A 15920-nucleotide genomic window follows, 5' to 3' on the forward strand; every position below is an offset into this window, starting at 1 on the left:
TGCTAAGGAGTGCTTTACTTCCAACTATGTGGTCAATTTTGGAATAAGTGTGATGTGGTGCTGAGAAAAACATATATTCTGTTGATTTGGCATGAAGAGTTCTGTAGATGTCTATTAGGTCTGCTTGGTGCAGAGTTAAGTTCAATTCCTGGATATCCTTGTTAACTTTCTGTCTCGTTGGGGTGTTAAAGTCTCCCATTATTATTGTATGGGAGTCTAAGTCTCTTTGTAAGTCTCTAAGGACTTGCTTTATGAATCTGGGTGCTCCTGTATTGGGTGCATATATATTTAGGATAGTTAGCTCTTCCTGATGAATTGATCCCTTTACCATTATGTAATGGCCTTCTTTGTCTCTTTTGATCTTTGTTGGTTTAAAGTCTGTTCTATCAGAGACTAGGATTGCAACCCCTGTTTTTTTTTGTTTTGTTTTCCATTGGCTTTGTAGATCTTCCTCCATCCCTTTATTTTGAAACTATGTGTGTCTCTGCATGTAAGATGGGTCTCTGAACACAGCAAACTGATGGGCCTTGACTCTTTATCCAATTTGCCAGTCTGTGTCTTTTAATTGGACCATTTAGTCCATTTACATTTAAGGTTAATATTGTTATGTGTGAACTTGATCCTGTCATTATGATATTAGCTGGTTATTTTGCTCATTAGTTGATGCAGTTTCTTCCTAGCATCGATGGACTTTACATTTTGGCATGTTTTTGCAATGGCTGGTACCGATTTTTCCTTTCCATATTTAGTGGTTCCTTCAGGATCTCTTGTAGGGCAGGCCTGGTGGTGACAAAATCTCTAAGCCTTTGCTTGTCTGTAAAAGATTTTATTTCTCCTTCACTTATGAAACTTAGTTTGACTGGATATGAAATTCTGGGTTGAAAACTCTTTTCTTTAAGACTGTTGAATATTGGCCCCCACTCTCTTCTGGCTTGTGGAGTTTCTGCCGAGACATCTGCTGTTAGTCTGATGTACTTCCCTTTGTGTGTAACCCGACCTTTCTCTCTGGCTGCCCTTAACATTTTTTCCTTCATTTCAACTTTGGTGAATCTGATAATTATGTGTCTTGGAGTTGCTCTTCTTGAGGAGTATCTTTGTGGTGTTCTCTATATTTCCTGAATTTGAATGTTGGCCTGCCTTACTAGGTTGGGGAAGTTCTCCTGGATGATATCCTGAAGCATGTTTTCCAACTTGGGTCCATTTTCCCCATCACTTTCAGGCACACTAATGAGATATAGATTTGGTTTTTTCACATAATCCCATATTTCTTGGAGGCTTTGTTCATTTCTTTTTACTCTTTCTTCTCTACACTTCTCTTCTCACTTCATTTCATTCATTTGATCTTCAGTTACTCATACTCTTTCTTCCAGTTGATTGAGTCGGTTACTGAAGCTTGTGCATTTGTCACGTAGTTCTTGTGTCATGGTTTTCATCTCTATCAGTTCTTTTAAGGTCTTCTCTGCATTGAATATTCTAGTTATCCATTCATCCATTCTTTTTTCAAGGTTTTTAGTTTCTTTGCGCTGGTGATGTAGTTCCTCCTTTAGCTCTGAGAAGTTTGATCGACTGAAGTCTTCTTCTCTCAACTCGTCAAAGTCATCCTCCATCCAGCTTTGTTCCATTGCTGGTGATGAGCTGCATTCCTTTGGAGGGGGAGATGTGCTCTGATTTTTTGAATTTCCAGCTTCTCTGCACTGCTTTTTTCCCCATCTTTGTGATTTTATCTGCCTTTGGTCTTTGATGATGGTGACGTACTGATGGGGTTTTGGTGTGGGTGTCCTTTCTGTTTGTTAGTTTTCCTTCTAACAGTCAGGACTCTCAGCTGCGGGTCTGTTGGAGTTTGCTTGAGGTCCACTCCAGACCCTGTTTGCCTGGGTATCAGCAGCGGAGGCTGCAGATGATAGAATATTGCTGAACAGTGAGTGTTGCTGTCTGATTCTTGCTCTGGAAGCTTCATCTCAGGGGTGTACCCAGCCGTGTGAGGTGTGAAGTGTCGGTCTGCACCTAGTGGGGGTATCTCCCAGTTAGGCTACTCAGGGGTCAGGAACTCACTTGAGCAGGCAATCTGTCCCTTCTCAGATCTTAGCCTCCATGCTGGGAGAACCACTGCTCTCTTCAAAGCTGTCAGACAGGACTTTTACATTTGCAGAGGTTTTTGCTGCTTTTTGTTTATCTATGCCCTGTCCCCAGAGGTAGAGTCTACAGAGGCAGGCAGGCTTCCTTGAGCTGTGGTGGGCTCCACCCAATTCGAGCTTCCCAGGGGCTTTGTTTACCTACTTAAGCCTCAGCAATGGCAGGTGCCCCTCCCCCAGCCTCGCTGCAGCTTGCAGTTAGATCTCAGACTGCTGTGCTAGCAATGAGGGAGGCTCCGTGGGCGTGGGACCCTCCAGGCCAGGTGTGGGATATAATCTCCTGGTGTCCCATTTGCTAAGACCCTTGGTAAAGTGCAGTATTAGGGTGGGAGTTACCCGATTTTCCAGGTGTTGTGTGTCTCAATTTCCCTTGGCTGGGAAAAGGAATTCCCTTCCCCTTTGTGCTTCCCAGGTGAGGGGACGCCTCACCCTGCTTCAGCTCTCGCTGGTCAGGCTGCACCTGCAGACCAGCGTCGACTGTCTGACATGCACCAGTGAGATGAACCTGGTACCTCAGTTGAAAATGCTGAAATCACCCGTTTTCTGTGTCAGTCACACTGGGAGCTGGAGGCTGGAGCTGTTCCTATTTGGCCATCTTGGATGCCCCCTCTGGTTAAGAAGCTATGTGTCTTTTAAGCATCCACATACACAGATTCTCAGTTCTTCTGTCACTCAGTACCCCAAAGAGCATGGCCACTGCCATCTGTTTCCAGGCACCAGGCCTGGATGTTGCTGTGGCTGAAGCCTCTAATTTTCCCATGCTGTGGTCTCTTCCAGGCTCTCTTGCTACTGCTGGTTCCCTGAATCACCCAAGGTGCCAAAGCTATGAGTGTTCAGTAGCAAAGTAGGGGGAGAATATCTCCTTCTAATTTTAGTGTTTTTGTGTACCCTCTCATTTGGCAATATTTTTGTAAAAATTGCTTGTATTAATTAGTTTTTGTTTTTCATTGTGATAATGCTGTCCTACAGACAATACTAACATATGTGTGTTTTACAAAAGTCAGCATTTAATTTTGACTTATGGATTCATGGATTGGCTATGGCTCTGCTGGACCCGGGTGGATGGACTGAGCTTCTAGGCTGCAGGTTGCATTTAGATTACTCCATAAATCATCTACTTTGGCTTCACCAATTACTTGGGGTAAGTGCTTCTGACAAATGGCAGAAGCTCAAGAGTACTGAGTGAAAACAGATAACACCCCTTAAGACTTCAGAATGTGCTGCAACTTATGCTTACATACTATTAGCTCAAGCAAGTCACATGGCCAAGAAGTGTATACTCTAGTCATAGTCAGCCATGGCAAGGACAGGAAAAAATAGATTTTGGAGACAAATCTTTCATTTTTATGTCTTCCCTTCACTTGCTTTTTATATACTACATGAGTCTAGAGAAGGCAGGAGAAAATCCCTTTGATAAACACAATATCAGAATTACCTCTTTACTGTGAGATATAGAGTTTTGTTAATGCATTGGAGCTATTTTTCCTCTACCTTTATGATTTTTTTTTTTTTTTTGAGATGGAGTCTTGCTTTATATCCCAGGCTGGAATGAGTGGCACAATTTCAGCTCACTGCAACCTCCATCTCCCGGGTTCAAGCAATTCTAGTGCCCCAGACTCCCAAGTAGCTGGGATTACAGGTGTGACCACCATGCCTGCCTAATTTTTGTTTTATTTTTTATTTTATTTATTTACTTTTTATAGAGACGGGGTTTTGCCATGTTGGTCAGGCTGGTCTCAAACTCCTGGCCTCAAGTGATCTGCCTGCCGCAGTCTCCCACAGTATTGGGATTATAAGCATTAGCCACTATGCCTGGCCTTTTTCTCTTCCTCTAAAATATTTTCTCTTCCTGAGAGCATCCTAGCAGAGAGCACAGCAGGGCCACCTCATCAGTTCACCAGGCATGCCTAACCCAGTTTGAAACTAGCATTAGGCATATTTATGCTCAAGTTGAGGAGGTTTTGTGTCCCTTTGACACATTCCAAATCAACCTGTTTATGGGAAGTGGTGAGACTCTATACAGTACAACTGTAAAGGAACTTCATTTTCCCTTCATCTGCCGCTTTTAACCTGCTCAGGGCAACAGTTCTTTTCTATTCTTTCCTCTAGGTTTCAAGCAGGTAGGGAGGAGAGGTAAGGTCCGAGAAAGTTTGTTTTTGGCTGGTACTAAGGAAATCTGGTATTGGTTTCTGTTGGCCTTGGCAGGTATTTAAAGCTGAAATTTTGTCTTGTAGGAGCACCTGTGGGCACCTTTCCTCAATGCCCAGACTGCAAATCTCTAACACGGTAAGAACTTCTCCTACGAATGGTTGTTTACTCATTCCCCGTGTTCTTCCACTAAAATAGTCCTACTCCTGGCTTAGTGCCCAGGGAGCCAGCCGTTTAGTGGGTTTCACATTTGGATTTGGACACACATACACACACACACACACACACACACCACTTTGATCTGCTGTCAGTGTTTTGTTGGAAATCAGAAAATAATAAGGGCCTTAGAAACAGCCTCAGAAGCAAAATATTTTCTCTGACCTCCTTCTGTTCATCTGCCTCTCAGTCCCATTCTCCCCTGAAAAGAACCGTAGAAGCTAGAATCTGTCGTCCTCAAGGCTAGTCATAGAAACCAGAACTTCTTTTCCCCAAAATCAGTCACAAAACCTAAAAATATTACCCTAACTTCCCTTCTACGTTTCTGTGTAGAAACTGGCCATAAAGAAAATTATCTGACTTACCTTGTTTGATTTTAGGTCATAAGATCCTCATTCCAGAGACCATGCTGCCTCATTCCCAGAAGGCCAAGAAGAATGTAGCCAGACGGGCCTTGAAGGGTTTCCCCACTCAATCTGTTAGATCATACTCTTTATATCCAATCATCTTTCTACATGGCTGTCCATACTCTGTTGAACCTAAGCATAAAAATGGCCAATTTCCCCTGCAACTTTGGGACTTCATTTTGAAGTCTCCTGTATACACATTAATGACAATTTTTATGCCTTTCTTTTCTAATTAATCTGCCTTTGTGAACTGATTTTTCAGCAAACCTTTTGAGGGAAAGGAGAAGCTTTCCCTTCACCCCTACGGTTACCAGTTACTGCGGCTTTATTATTGTCACAAAGGGTTTGAGTTAGTACCATTGCAAAAATGAGACACCATTTTACTGTAAAACCTAAATTCCAAAGGGCTACTTTGAATAGTCCCTGGGAAATGCCTCTTCTCATGTGTGAGGCCAGAGAAAAAGATTCCACTCTTTTCCCCTCTTGTTCCCTCACAACGTGGGTAGTGGTATAGGTAGAGGAGAAAGGATATGTGAGGGAAGCTGCTGCAGCACGTCGATGATTTCTCCACTGAGACGCTTCTGTATTCTTGTAATGCCTCAAAGTGTGTTTGGCTGGCAATTGCAGAGCATGTTTTTGGCCTCTCCTTTTTCAAGCCTTTCATAAGTGGTCTAGTGCCCTTATAGTTTTGGAATGTGGAGATACCTGCAATATACCGCTGGCATCTTTTATTGTTAAATCTAGAATTTTAGGCTCTTTGAAGTGAGAGATCTGAATGTCTCAGTCATTTAAAAAATGAGAAAGTCATGTCTGAGAGAAGCAAAACAAATTTTCCAAGATCATGTACAGCTTTTTGCTATAAAAGCCCTAAAGCTATGTACAGTATGTGCTAATAACCTATATTTTCTCCAATTTACCACCTTTAAAATGGCATAATTAAAAATAGAAGGTCAAAGGTTACTGTAAAGGTTAAATAAGTTAATGTGTGAAAAGCTTTTAGCAGAACTTGCCACAGAGAAAACACTCTTCTACCTCTTCTTCCTTCTCCAAAGACCTATGTGACCAATATTGAGAATACAAACAAACAGAACTAAAAGTGTAATCCATCACCAATCAATTCGGCAAAAATTATCTTTAAAGTTATAAATCCTCATATTTTCAAAGAATGAGTTGTAGAAACCTTCCTTCCCTGCTGGTGGACTTCCAAATGGCAGCCTAATTTCTGCGCTAACAGCAAACAATTTAAGAAAAACTTATATGTTCTAAAATAAGGGAAGATTTTAAAGTAAAATTGATCATCTGTACAATGAAACATTACATGACCACTAAAAACGCATGGACAAATATAAAAATTCACTAAATGAAGAAAAGCAATTTTCAAAACTGTGGTATAGTATGGCATTAATTTTGAAAACAACAAAAAAAGAGATTTTGTATATTTTATTTCTGGAAAGATAAACCTAAGGTTATGAACTCCAGACGTCATCTTGGGGTAGCAGCTATTAGTGACTTTTATTTTTATTCTTTTCTGTGTTTCTCAAACTTTGTACAATAAACTTTTTTTTTTTTTTTTTCATTTTAAGAAAGGTGATTGTGAAGTTGAAGAATAGTACTAAACTTTAGCACGGGTGAGTTTCATCAGAATTATGCTCTGTTGGCCAGAGGAAGGCCTAACTCCACGGATGTGTGGAAGGCTATGCTCACTGTCTGATACTCTGCCCAGGAGTAATGGTGGAAATGTTGAGAATAAGAGATTCCTTTCAGCAAGAGCAGCTGTTCTATCTGAGCATGAACCTCCAAGGCTTCATAACATGCTCTGGAAACTGTTGTATAAAGACAGTAAATCTGACAAGAGAAATAAAGGAATGCTTTAAGTCAGTGAAACAGTTGGCAACGGTTGCTTATCTGGAAAGGCTGACGAGAAATAATAGACTCTCCACTCATTTTATTTTTCTTTAAAGACGGTAGGATAGAAAATGAGTTATGATGTTACAGGAAAATTGAGGGGCGAGTGGACCAAGCCCATGCATTGTTTCCTTGATGTATAGGGTAGAGAATGTCTCTCTCATGGGCGAGAACTTTCTCCTTGTTTTACTATAAAAGCATGCAAACTATACAACCAGCAAATGTTCAAATATTTACATAATGGCTGTCAGATGAGTTCAGTGAGCTATCTAACAATTTAGCAAGTTTGGTACTTCTCGTCACAAAAATTTCTATATTATATTGAATGTAAACATTGCTCACACTAAGAAAAGAATGAAGGATCAATGACAACTAAATTTCAAGGGATTTCTTTTAAGCAAACAATAGTTGAGAAGTTGAATTTGTAATTAAAATAAATATTCAAAACTCAATACAAAAATTAAAGCTATTTACATACAGAAATAATTTATTTTTATTTGGCCTTTACATATGTGTGTGGGGGGATGTTCTTTTTGGGAGAAAAGAGAAGATGGTTATCTGTTGTTTCATAGAATCCTATGGAAATAAAAAGTGACACATTATTTTATATTGAAGCTCTGGTTATAATAAAACATAACTCTAGGTGTCATTTAGACGAATATGCTCCTCCAAATATAAAAACACTTGGCTCAAAAACTAGATTGTGAGATAGCTTCGATTGAAAGAAATCATGTCAGACATGTAATGTTTTATTAGGGTGTTTGGGGTAACCTCTGTGGTTACGACCTATGAATTGAGGTGATCACAGGTCTTGTAGACATGAAAGACTGGTATATTGGATCATTATGAGAGAGGTTCAGACCAGCTCCTTTGAAATATATTCTTATTTATAATGACTTAAGTTGGGCAAGTGTGTATCTACAGTATACAGATCTCTCATTTGTTAAAAGATTGATCACACAAAGGTTCCTGTTGAGTTATGTTGCAAGAACCAATGTTTATCAGTGCAGAGACAAGTGTATGCTCAATATTTTGTCTTGACCATGGCAATTAACTGCTGGTCTGTTGTCAAGCATAGGTGAGAGCAGTGTCAGTATAAAGCAAGATTGTAACATGACTTCTACCCTGGAAAAAGCAATCCAAATAGGAAAAGGACGTAGCAATGAGAAAGGCGGTGGAGAAATCCACATCTTGCCAAAGGCAGTGTTTTCCTCAACCAGAGAAAAGATCCAGAACAATTGTCAAAAGAACTCTATGGTTGGGAAGGAGAAAAGCAATAGAACAACTTGGCAGGCAATGATCACAATTGATTTGATGATATTTAAGTGAACCCATAACTATTAAAACGACACCTCATTCAGAAACTGATCGAGATTCAGGCTTAAAGGCCAGGAAACTGCAAAGCTGTGATAAAGCTTTCACTACCAAAAACTGCCCTGCTTTCAGCTAAAAGGCTGAGAGTACATCACTGTTTCAATTATTGGGTTTAATATGTTAATATGCTTTCCAGACAAAAAGGCTTTTAAAGAATTCAGAACAATCTACAAGTTTTCTTCTTATAATACCTTGCTTTAACCAATTTCAGATAGAGAAAATTGAAATAATGTCCTCCATTAAATTCTCATTAATATTATCCTGACTTAGGGCATTCTATTGTTTTGGACACTTGGCACAGGAAATAAATGTGTTGACCACTGACCTATTATAATGAGGGTCAGATATACTTAAAGTTGACAATACTTTAGTCCCTATAGATTTACATTCACTTTTAGGGTGATGAAATATTATTTAGACCCCCTTATCTCATAAAGTGCTAGAGGAAAAATAGCAATTTTAAATGGTATTCATAGCTTCAACCATGATGTAACTTGTCAAAGACATCAATAATATATCAAAGAATTGCATATTAAAATGGTATTTTGTCCCTATGGAAAAGAAATCCTGTATTAAAAGCTCTGTAAATGTTTTAATTCTGCAAAAAAAAAAAAAAAAAAAAAAAAAATTCTTTGAGCCCTCAAGGAGAAAGAAATTACAAGAAGACAAAGTATTTTTGATGACCATAGCCCATTTAAGGTCTATTAATATACATCTGGTTAGTAAGAAAATGTAAAAGTATTAATTTTGGTGAACTGCATGAGTTTTTGATACATCCTTAAGACTTTTTCCTTTGGTTATAAAAAGTGTGTTTGATAGTGGAAGAAAATGTTCTGCCACAATATATTCCTATCACTGAGACATAAATGGATGTTTTCAAGGCTAGAATTGAAAATATGTTAATTCTCCAAGCTTTCAGATTTCAGGGAAGATTGTTATTTCTCAGAGAAGAACAAAGAAACGATGAGATTTTTTTACACTCTTAAAAACTCAAAACTGTTCCATCAGTTGGAACAGTTCATATTCTCTGATGGAATGTTTTCACAGATAGATGATTAGTTTTTTAAAAAAGCCTTACCAGGTGCTACGTTTTATAATACTGTATGTGTTTCGACATGTGGTTAAGCTAATAAAGGGAGTTAAGGTCAGACGTAAATTTTGTCATTAATTTTTAAAATATAATTTCAGCACATTATTTCTTTGAATTTGAACACTCCCATGTGATTTACAATGTCCTGGCATATTAAGATTATTGTGCTTTCAAAGCATAACTTTTTACATTAGAAATACATAGGCTGTGCACAACATCAGATATAAAGGGCTTCTTGACATTGATACATCTGTGTTTCATAGTAAACTGTGGGTAAAATAATACCTGGAGGTTTGTAAATCTGTGTTTTTATTCTCATGAGAAGCAGATTGTGAGGTGGAGAATTGTGTGCAGGAAGTTTAACAGGGAGTGAGTTCAAAAATAATACTTGTGGAAGAAGAAGGAAGCAGGATTGTCAGCATGAGAAAATCGGCTTCAAGGAAGATACATCAAAGCTCTCAGATGATTCCACAACTCTGCAGGAGGAAAGGAATGGATCTACCAGGGTTATCCTGAATTGGGACAATGGGACTGGTCCTTGTATCCTGACATCAGCCAGGTAGAGGATGTAGGCCTAGAAGCAGAGGTGCAATTGTTCATGAAGCGGCTCTTTTCAGCCCAGGGCAAGCTCCAGAAGAAATCTAGGTTGGGAGCAATCTTTCTTGCAGATTCTGGGGTAATTAGTGCTTCAGTCCTGAAGGGAGTGCTGGGGGCAGTGTGCTTCAAGGATCCATTACAGTCTAACTCTTTGTTATTTGATGCTACTTACTTGGCAGCAGAATAGGAACAGCTCCTTCAGGACAATGGGGTATGCCTCTTTTCCTTAGGGGAAACTTACAAGAAGAAGGTTAGAAAATTAAGCTTCAGGCCCATTGCCGTCCTTTTCTACTATCAGCGAACACTTCTGCTCTTCTAGGTGGCTTACTGGGTGGGGTAATCTAGACCCTTATCTTTGAGTCTTTAGTTATACGGCTTTTAGGCATGGTTGTTGCCCTTGTTTATTTACTGTCAAAATTTCAGAAGAGAGTACAGAGACTATCCAGTGAATCTGTGGGGCCAAATATGTTTTTCTGACCCTATTACAGCAGCTTTAACCCTTTCGGATCATTAGAATTAATTACTTTTGCCAGTAAGGAACTCTTTTCATTGCCTGCTGGTCTCTTGGCACACGGTACTTGAAATGACCGGGCAAAAGCTGTAGTTAAAACTTTAATGTCCTTTTACCGTGTTCCTGGTGAAAATGTTACTCTACTGGGAACCAGAATTTTTTTTCCCCAATATGTACCTTAGCTATGCTTTCAATAGGCTCTTCCATTGCTCTATCAAACTGACAGCTTCTAGGTGGTACAAGTAGGTCCCCTGATTTTATGTCTATTTCTACACGTCCTTTGCTACAGAACTGGTTCCTCTGATCTGAGGTGATGTGTGTGTGTCCCAAGTCAATGAACCAAATAGTTTAAGCTTCAGATAGTGATGCTGAATGAAGCCTTGAGGGCAGAAGAGGCAAACCCATACTCAAAATATGTATTGATTCCAGTCAAGGTAGATGATTCGTTGTCTTTTACAGAGTGGAATGTGGCCCGCGCAGTACATTTGTTACTAAATGGCTGATTGGGATAAAGGGATGATGTCTTTTTGTGGACCCATTTTCGGTCTCTGTTGCCAACAGATTGGACATTCAGGAGGGAAAATAGCTAGACAAGTCTTGGTGAGCTGGACTCCATGCTGTTGGACCTATCCATAGCTTCCTTTCTTGCCACTCTGGCAAATCTGTTTATGTATTTACTGAACACATTTTTTTGAGCTCTATCTGTATGCTTATCATCCCAGAGGCAGGCACTTTTCAGTTGACCAAACCATGCTGTCTGTTTCATTATTTATTGCCTCTTCTGAGGAGGTTAATTTTGATGAACACTAGCATGTAATACAAAAATATAAGAATCTTCACATAGGCTCATTCACATTCCTTTTTCCTAGAATTGCTTATCCTTGATACTTCAATATTTCTCTTTTTCAGACTTCTGACAAACCAACTGAGCTGTTTTCTTCTTTCAGAGAATTTGTAAATATTCTGACCTTGGGACATTCCTTTTTCAAAAAAAGTAGATAATCACTAAATGCACTGTCCTAATTCTGTACTTTAGGAAGATTTACACCACTGGTATCTGGCTAGCCTGAGGAGGACTGTCGTGTAGTTACAGTTTATCAAAATATTCTACATGTCTACATGATGGTTCACCTATTGGGAATTGCTACAATCTCTTCACTGGTTCTTTTCCCATTACAGATATTTTTAGTATCATAGAGTACTCCAGATTGTATGGTCCAATTGATTAAACCACTGGTAGCATCACCTATGAGCCTTTTCCGGCTCTGAGCCCCACTAAAAGCTGGCAGCCTTCATTTCAACTGGTAAAAGAATCAGAGGTGCTTCCAAGTGTGGATTATGAATGTGAAGATTTCTACCAGATGTTTTGACTTTTTTTTTTTTGGTGGGAGTTGAAAGATGCTATACTTTATCCTTACTTTGTAAGAAATATCACAGAATATCCCAGAACACAGGAAACAAAATCTTTATTGATGAGGCAGAGTTCTGTAACTTTGTACAGTCCATCTCCAATCTTCAGGAAGATGTGTCTCTTACCAAGGCCACCAATTCACTTGCTATTTCCTGCTCATTAGTCCAAATAGCATGATGTCATCAACAGAGTAGACTAATATGTTGTTTTCAGTATTACAATTGTCCAGGTGTCTTTGGACTGTTTTATATCAGATGAGAAAAAGATTAACATATTCCTGAAGCAAGCATATAAATATATATTGTTGTCAATATCATGTGAATGTTTCTAATCTACCATTCTTATAGCAATGAAAAATGAAAAAGAATGTATTTATCAAATCAATGGCTGAGTATTATGTACCCAAGTATGCACTGATCCTCTCTAGAAAAGATTACATATTTGCCAGAGCACCCTCCAGTTATTCTACAACTAGGCTGAGTTTTTGGTAGGGTAGGATAGTGTCATTCAGGATCCATGTGGTTTCTGAAGGGGTCAGATAATAGCTCAGAGAGATATGAGGGGGATGACCACACTGAATTTTTTAGGTCATTAAGTGTGGCACTAATCTTTCTCCCTAGAATTTGATAGTCTTCTTGATTTATAGTGGGAAGTTTCAGAGATTTCCACCTCGTACAATAGCCAGAAACCAATATCGGGGTTCTGACAATTACTAAGTATGTATATTCCAATTATACTCTGTTGATCATTGAAGTCACCACTGGGTATGTTCATGAACACTATAGACCCAAAGGGAACTTACCTAGGGGCAGTGACTTATTTGCTAAGTAGTCCCCGTAAGTCTTACTGTAACAGAGATTAGAAAAGTACCTGGTTGAGAGTTAATCCTCACAAAAATTTACTGAATGAATGAATGGACTCCTTTTTTTTACTGCTTCATATTTCCATAATTGTCTGTATTATACATTTATCATTTTCTTCTCTGCTTGTTTGCCTGTATCCACTGCTTGAGTGTAAGCTCCACGAAGGTATAAAATTTATGTTATCATTATTGTATTCCAGCTTTTAAGAATAGTGCCAATCACATGTTGGGCACTTAATATCTGGTAAATAAATAAATAAATGAGTTGAACATATGGAATTCCATTATACACATAATTTTTTAATCCTAATTTTGATATTTTATTATAAGTCATCATAAAGTTTTAAAATAGCTGCATAATATTCAATTGTAAACATGTGTAACAATTAAGGACTCTGTTTCATTTTTCTATAGTTTTATTTTTTATAGAGAAACTACTGTACTGAGAAATTTTCTGAGAATCTGAAACTACCCAAGGAATTAATGGCAGCCAGAAAAAAAGTCATGTTTTATTGGGACTAGTGAACCATTTACTTAGAATTATAGGCTCAGAGAAAGGTAAAACTGGAAAGGAACATAAGAGTTAGGACTTTCCCTTTCTCATTTTATATATAAAACCAGTATGCATACTTGACTTTCCTAAGGAGAATCAATGAAGACTGCCTGAAAAGCTACATACATATTTCATAGATAAACTCAACACCATGTTACTTCAAACTCAGCTACAATGTCGTAGGATAATTCATGATAAATTTATTAGCCACATTCTATACAATTCAAGCCATTTGACTCCTAGAAATACTGTCTTAATTAAAATTGTTTTGATTGGAAGCAAAAGAAACTAACTTGAGCTGCCTTAAACACAAACAATATGAAATAAAAGAGTTTACAAATGGAAAGAAACCAGGAATGTTTACTGGCTGTAGCTATTGTTTTGGGCTGCCCAGCAAGAATTCTTCCACTCTCCATTTTCAAGTTATAAGTTTTCTGTCTCACTCTTGCACTCAGGACTGTGAGGTGGGTACAGAATTCATTCTTGGCCAATCAGTGACTATTCTCTTAAACACATTTATTGGTTCAGTGTCTATCAGATGATCTTAGCAGGTCAATCAGAATACTGATCTCAGACTGATAACCCAGATGTCAGTAAAGAGGTTCCATTGTTGCTAAGGTTGCTCAGCTAGAAGGTTCTATATCTGGTACCATCAACAGCCATTTTTTCCATCAGATAGAAGGAGCCAGGCAGCAGAAAAAAGCCAGGCAGAGATGAAAGCAGAAATAGAGAGGACATCTTTGCCATTACTGGGTTCTAAATTCTAGTCCTCCTAGGCATTGGTTCCTACTGTCCTTTAATTTCCCTTCCTTCTTTCCTTCCTTCCTTCCTTCCTTCCTTCCTTCCTTCCTTCCTTCCTTCCTTCCTTCCTTCCTTCTCTTTTCTTGTCCTCTTTTGATACAAAATGTCATCCTGCCACCGAGACTTGAGTGCATGCCATGAACACAGCTCCCTGAAACCTTAACCTCCTGGGCTCAAGCAATCTTTCTGCCTCAGCCTCCCTAGTAGCTGGGACTACAGGTGTGCCATCATGCCCAGCTAATTATTTATTTATTTATTTATTTTTTGTAGAGATGGGTTTTCACCATGTTGCCCAGTCTAATTCTCTATGTTTTTCTCAAATATATGAACCAACACTTTTTTTGCTTAAGCTAAATTTTGTTGTGTTTCAATTACTTGCAACCTAAAGAATTCTGACTATGACTAAAGACAGTATGGAAGGAAAAAAAAAGAATACTAACTATTAAACTGAAGTAAGTTACAGAACCCAAGTGCCACTGCACTCCAGCCTGGTGACAGAGCAAGATTCTGTCAAAGAAAAAAAAAAAGAAACCCAAGAGAAGATAGGTATTTCAAGGATCTGAAATCTTCACATGGACCGCTTCAGAAATGTGAAGAGTATTCTCTATTTCCCTCTGTATTCATTTCAAGTATTTTCTTCAGTCTTTGTATGTTTTCATTCTTCTTTTTCAAGTTATTGTTTACTTCCTTTCGCATGCACATGGCAGGCGGCGATGAGTGGTTCACTTCTCTTAAATTTGTATCACCTTTGTACAAATTTTGGGGGAAGAGAGAATTAGGCCTAGCTGGGATCAGGGAATTATCTAATTCCAATAATCTGTGACCAGGGTTGCAGGGTCTCGTATTATAAGCATGACTAGTGAAGTCCTTCCCTCATGGATGGAACTAGTTTCCAGAAGGAGAAATTCCAGTAGGCTGACAGCGCCCAAACACCGACTGTACCTATTTTATTCAGGTCTCCTTAGTCTCTCTTCTGACTATAGATCTTGAATATTATAGTAAATTATGAATTGAATTTTTTCTTAATATTTTTCAGGTTTACCAACATGGATACAGAAAGTTGGAGTATAAATATGAATCCTATTTTATTTAAATAATATTCTAATCACTTTGCGTGCAGCAATGTCTTATGTCATTATGGAAAATACATTTGCTGATTCTTCAGTTCTTTTCATAAAGCAAAGCTCAAAGTGGATCCTCTCTTGTAAATGAAAGAAAAATACACTGAAGTTAATCTATGTAATGATTAAGCTAGTACATTTAGTACAATGGAAAATACTCTTCAAAATTCTTGACACTCAGTGTTTCATCCTGAAAACTATACCACTCTGAATAAACCAGGGAGCCTTTTACATAAGGTTTCCTTCACGAACAATTCCTATTTTTTCTCTAAGCTACTCACTATTTTCTCTCTAAGCTACTCCAATCTTTGCTATCAGTAATGGGTTTAAGTGAAAACAGAAAGAAACATGTGAGCTGGGCCAACAGTTTGCAGAGTGTCACTGTCTTCTGTTTTCTGTTTTTCATTTTTCCTTTGGCCTAACATTTACTCTTCCTTTATCCTAACTTCCAGTCCTTATCCCTACAGTAAAAGTAAGATACAAAACATGATTGTGGACAATTTCTCCTTCCAAAAGAGAGTAAAACATCCTGATTTTGTCAAACAAACAAAAGCTCTAAGCATTGAGCTGGCCAATGCTTTTTTTTTTTCAAGCAGTATTTAGCTGCTCTAATACTGGATTCATATGTGTGGAGAATATCAGTGCAGCTCCCTGGAAAGGGATGGGAATGAGTCTCCAAGAGAATAGAAGAGATGACAACTTTCTGTGGTAATTGCTTTCCACTGGACTCTTATCCTACCTCACGTCATTGTAAAAGAAAATCTTGTGATGCTAACCCTGGTCTTGGAGCCA

Source organism: Macaca mulatta, chromosome 2 (genome assembly GCF_049350105.2).
Source record: "Macaca mulatta isolate MMU2019108-1 chromosome 2, T2T-MMU8v2.0, whole genome shotgun sequence".
NCBI lineage: Eukaryota > Metazoa > Chordata > Mammalia > Primates > Cercopithecidae > Macaca > Macaca mulatta.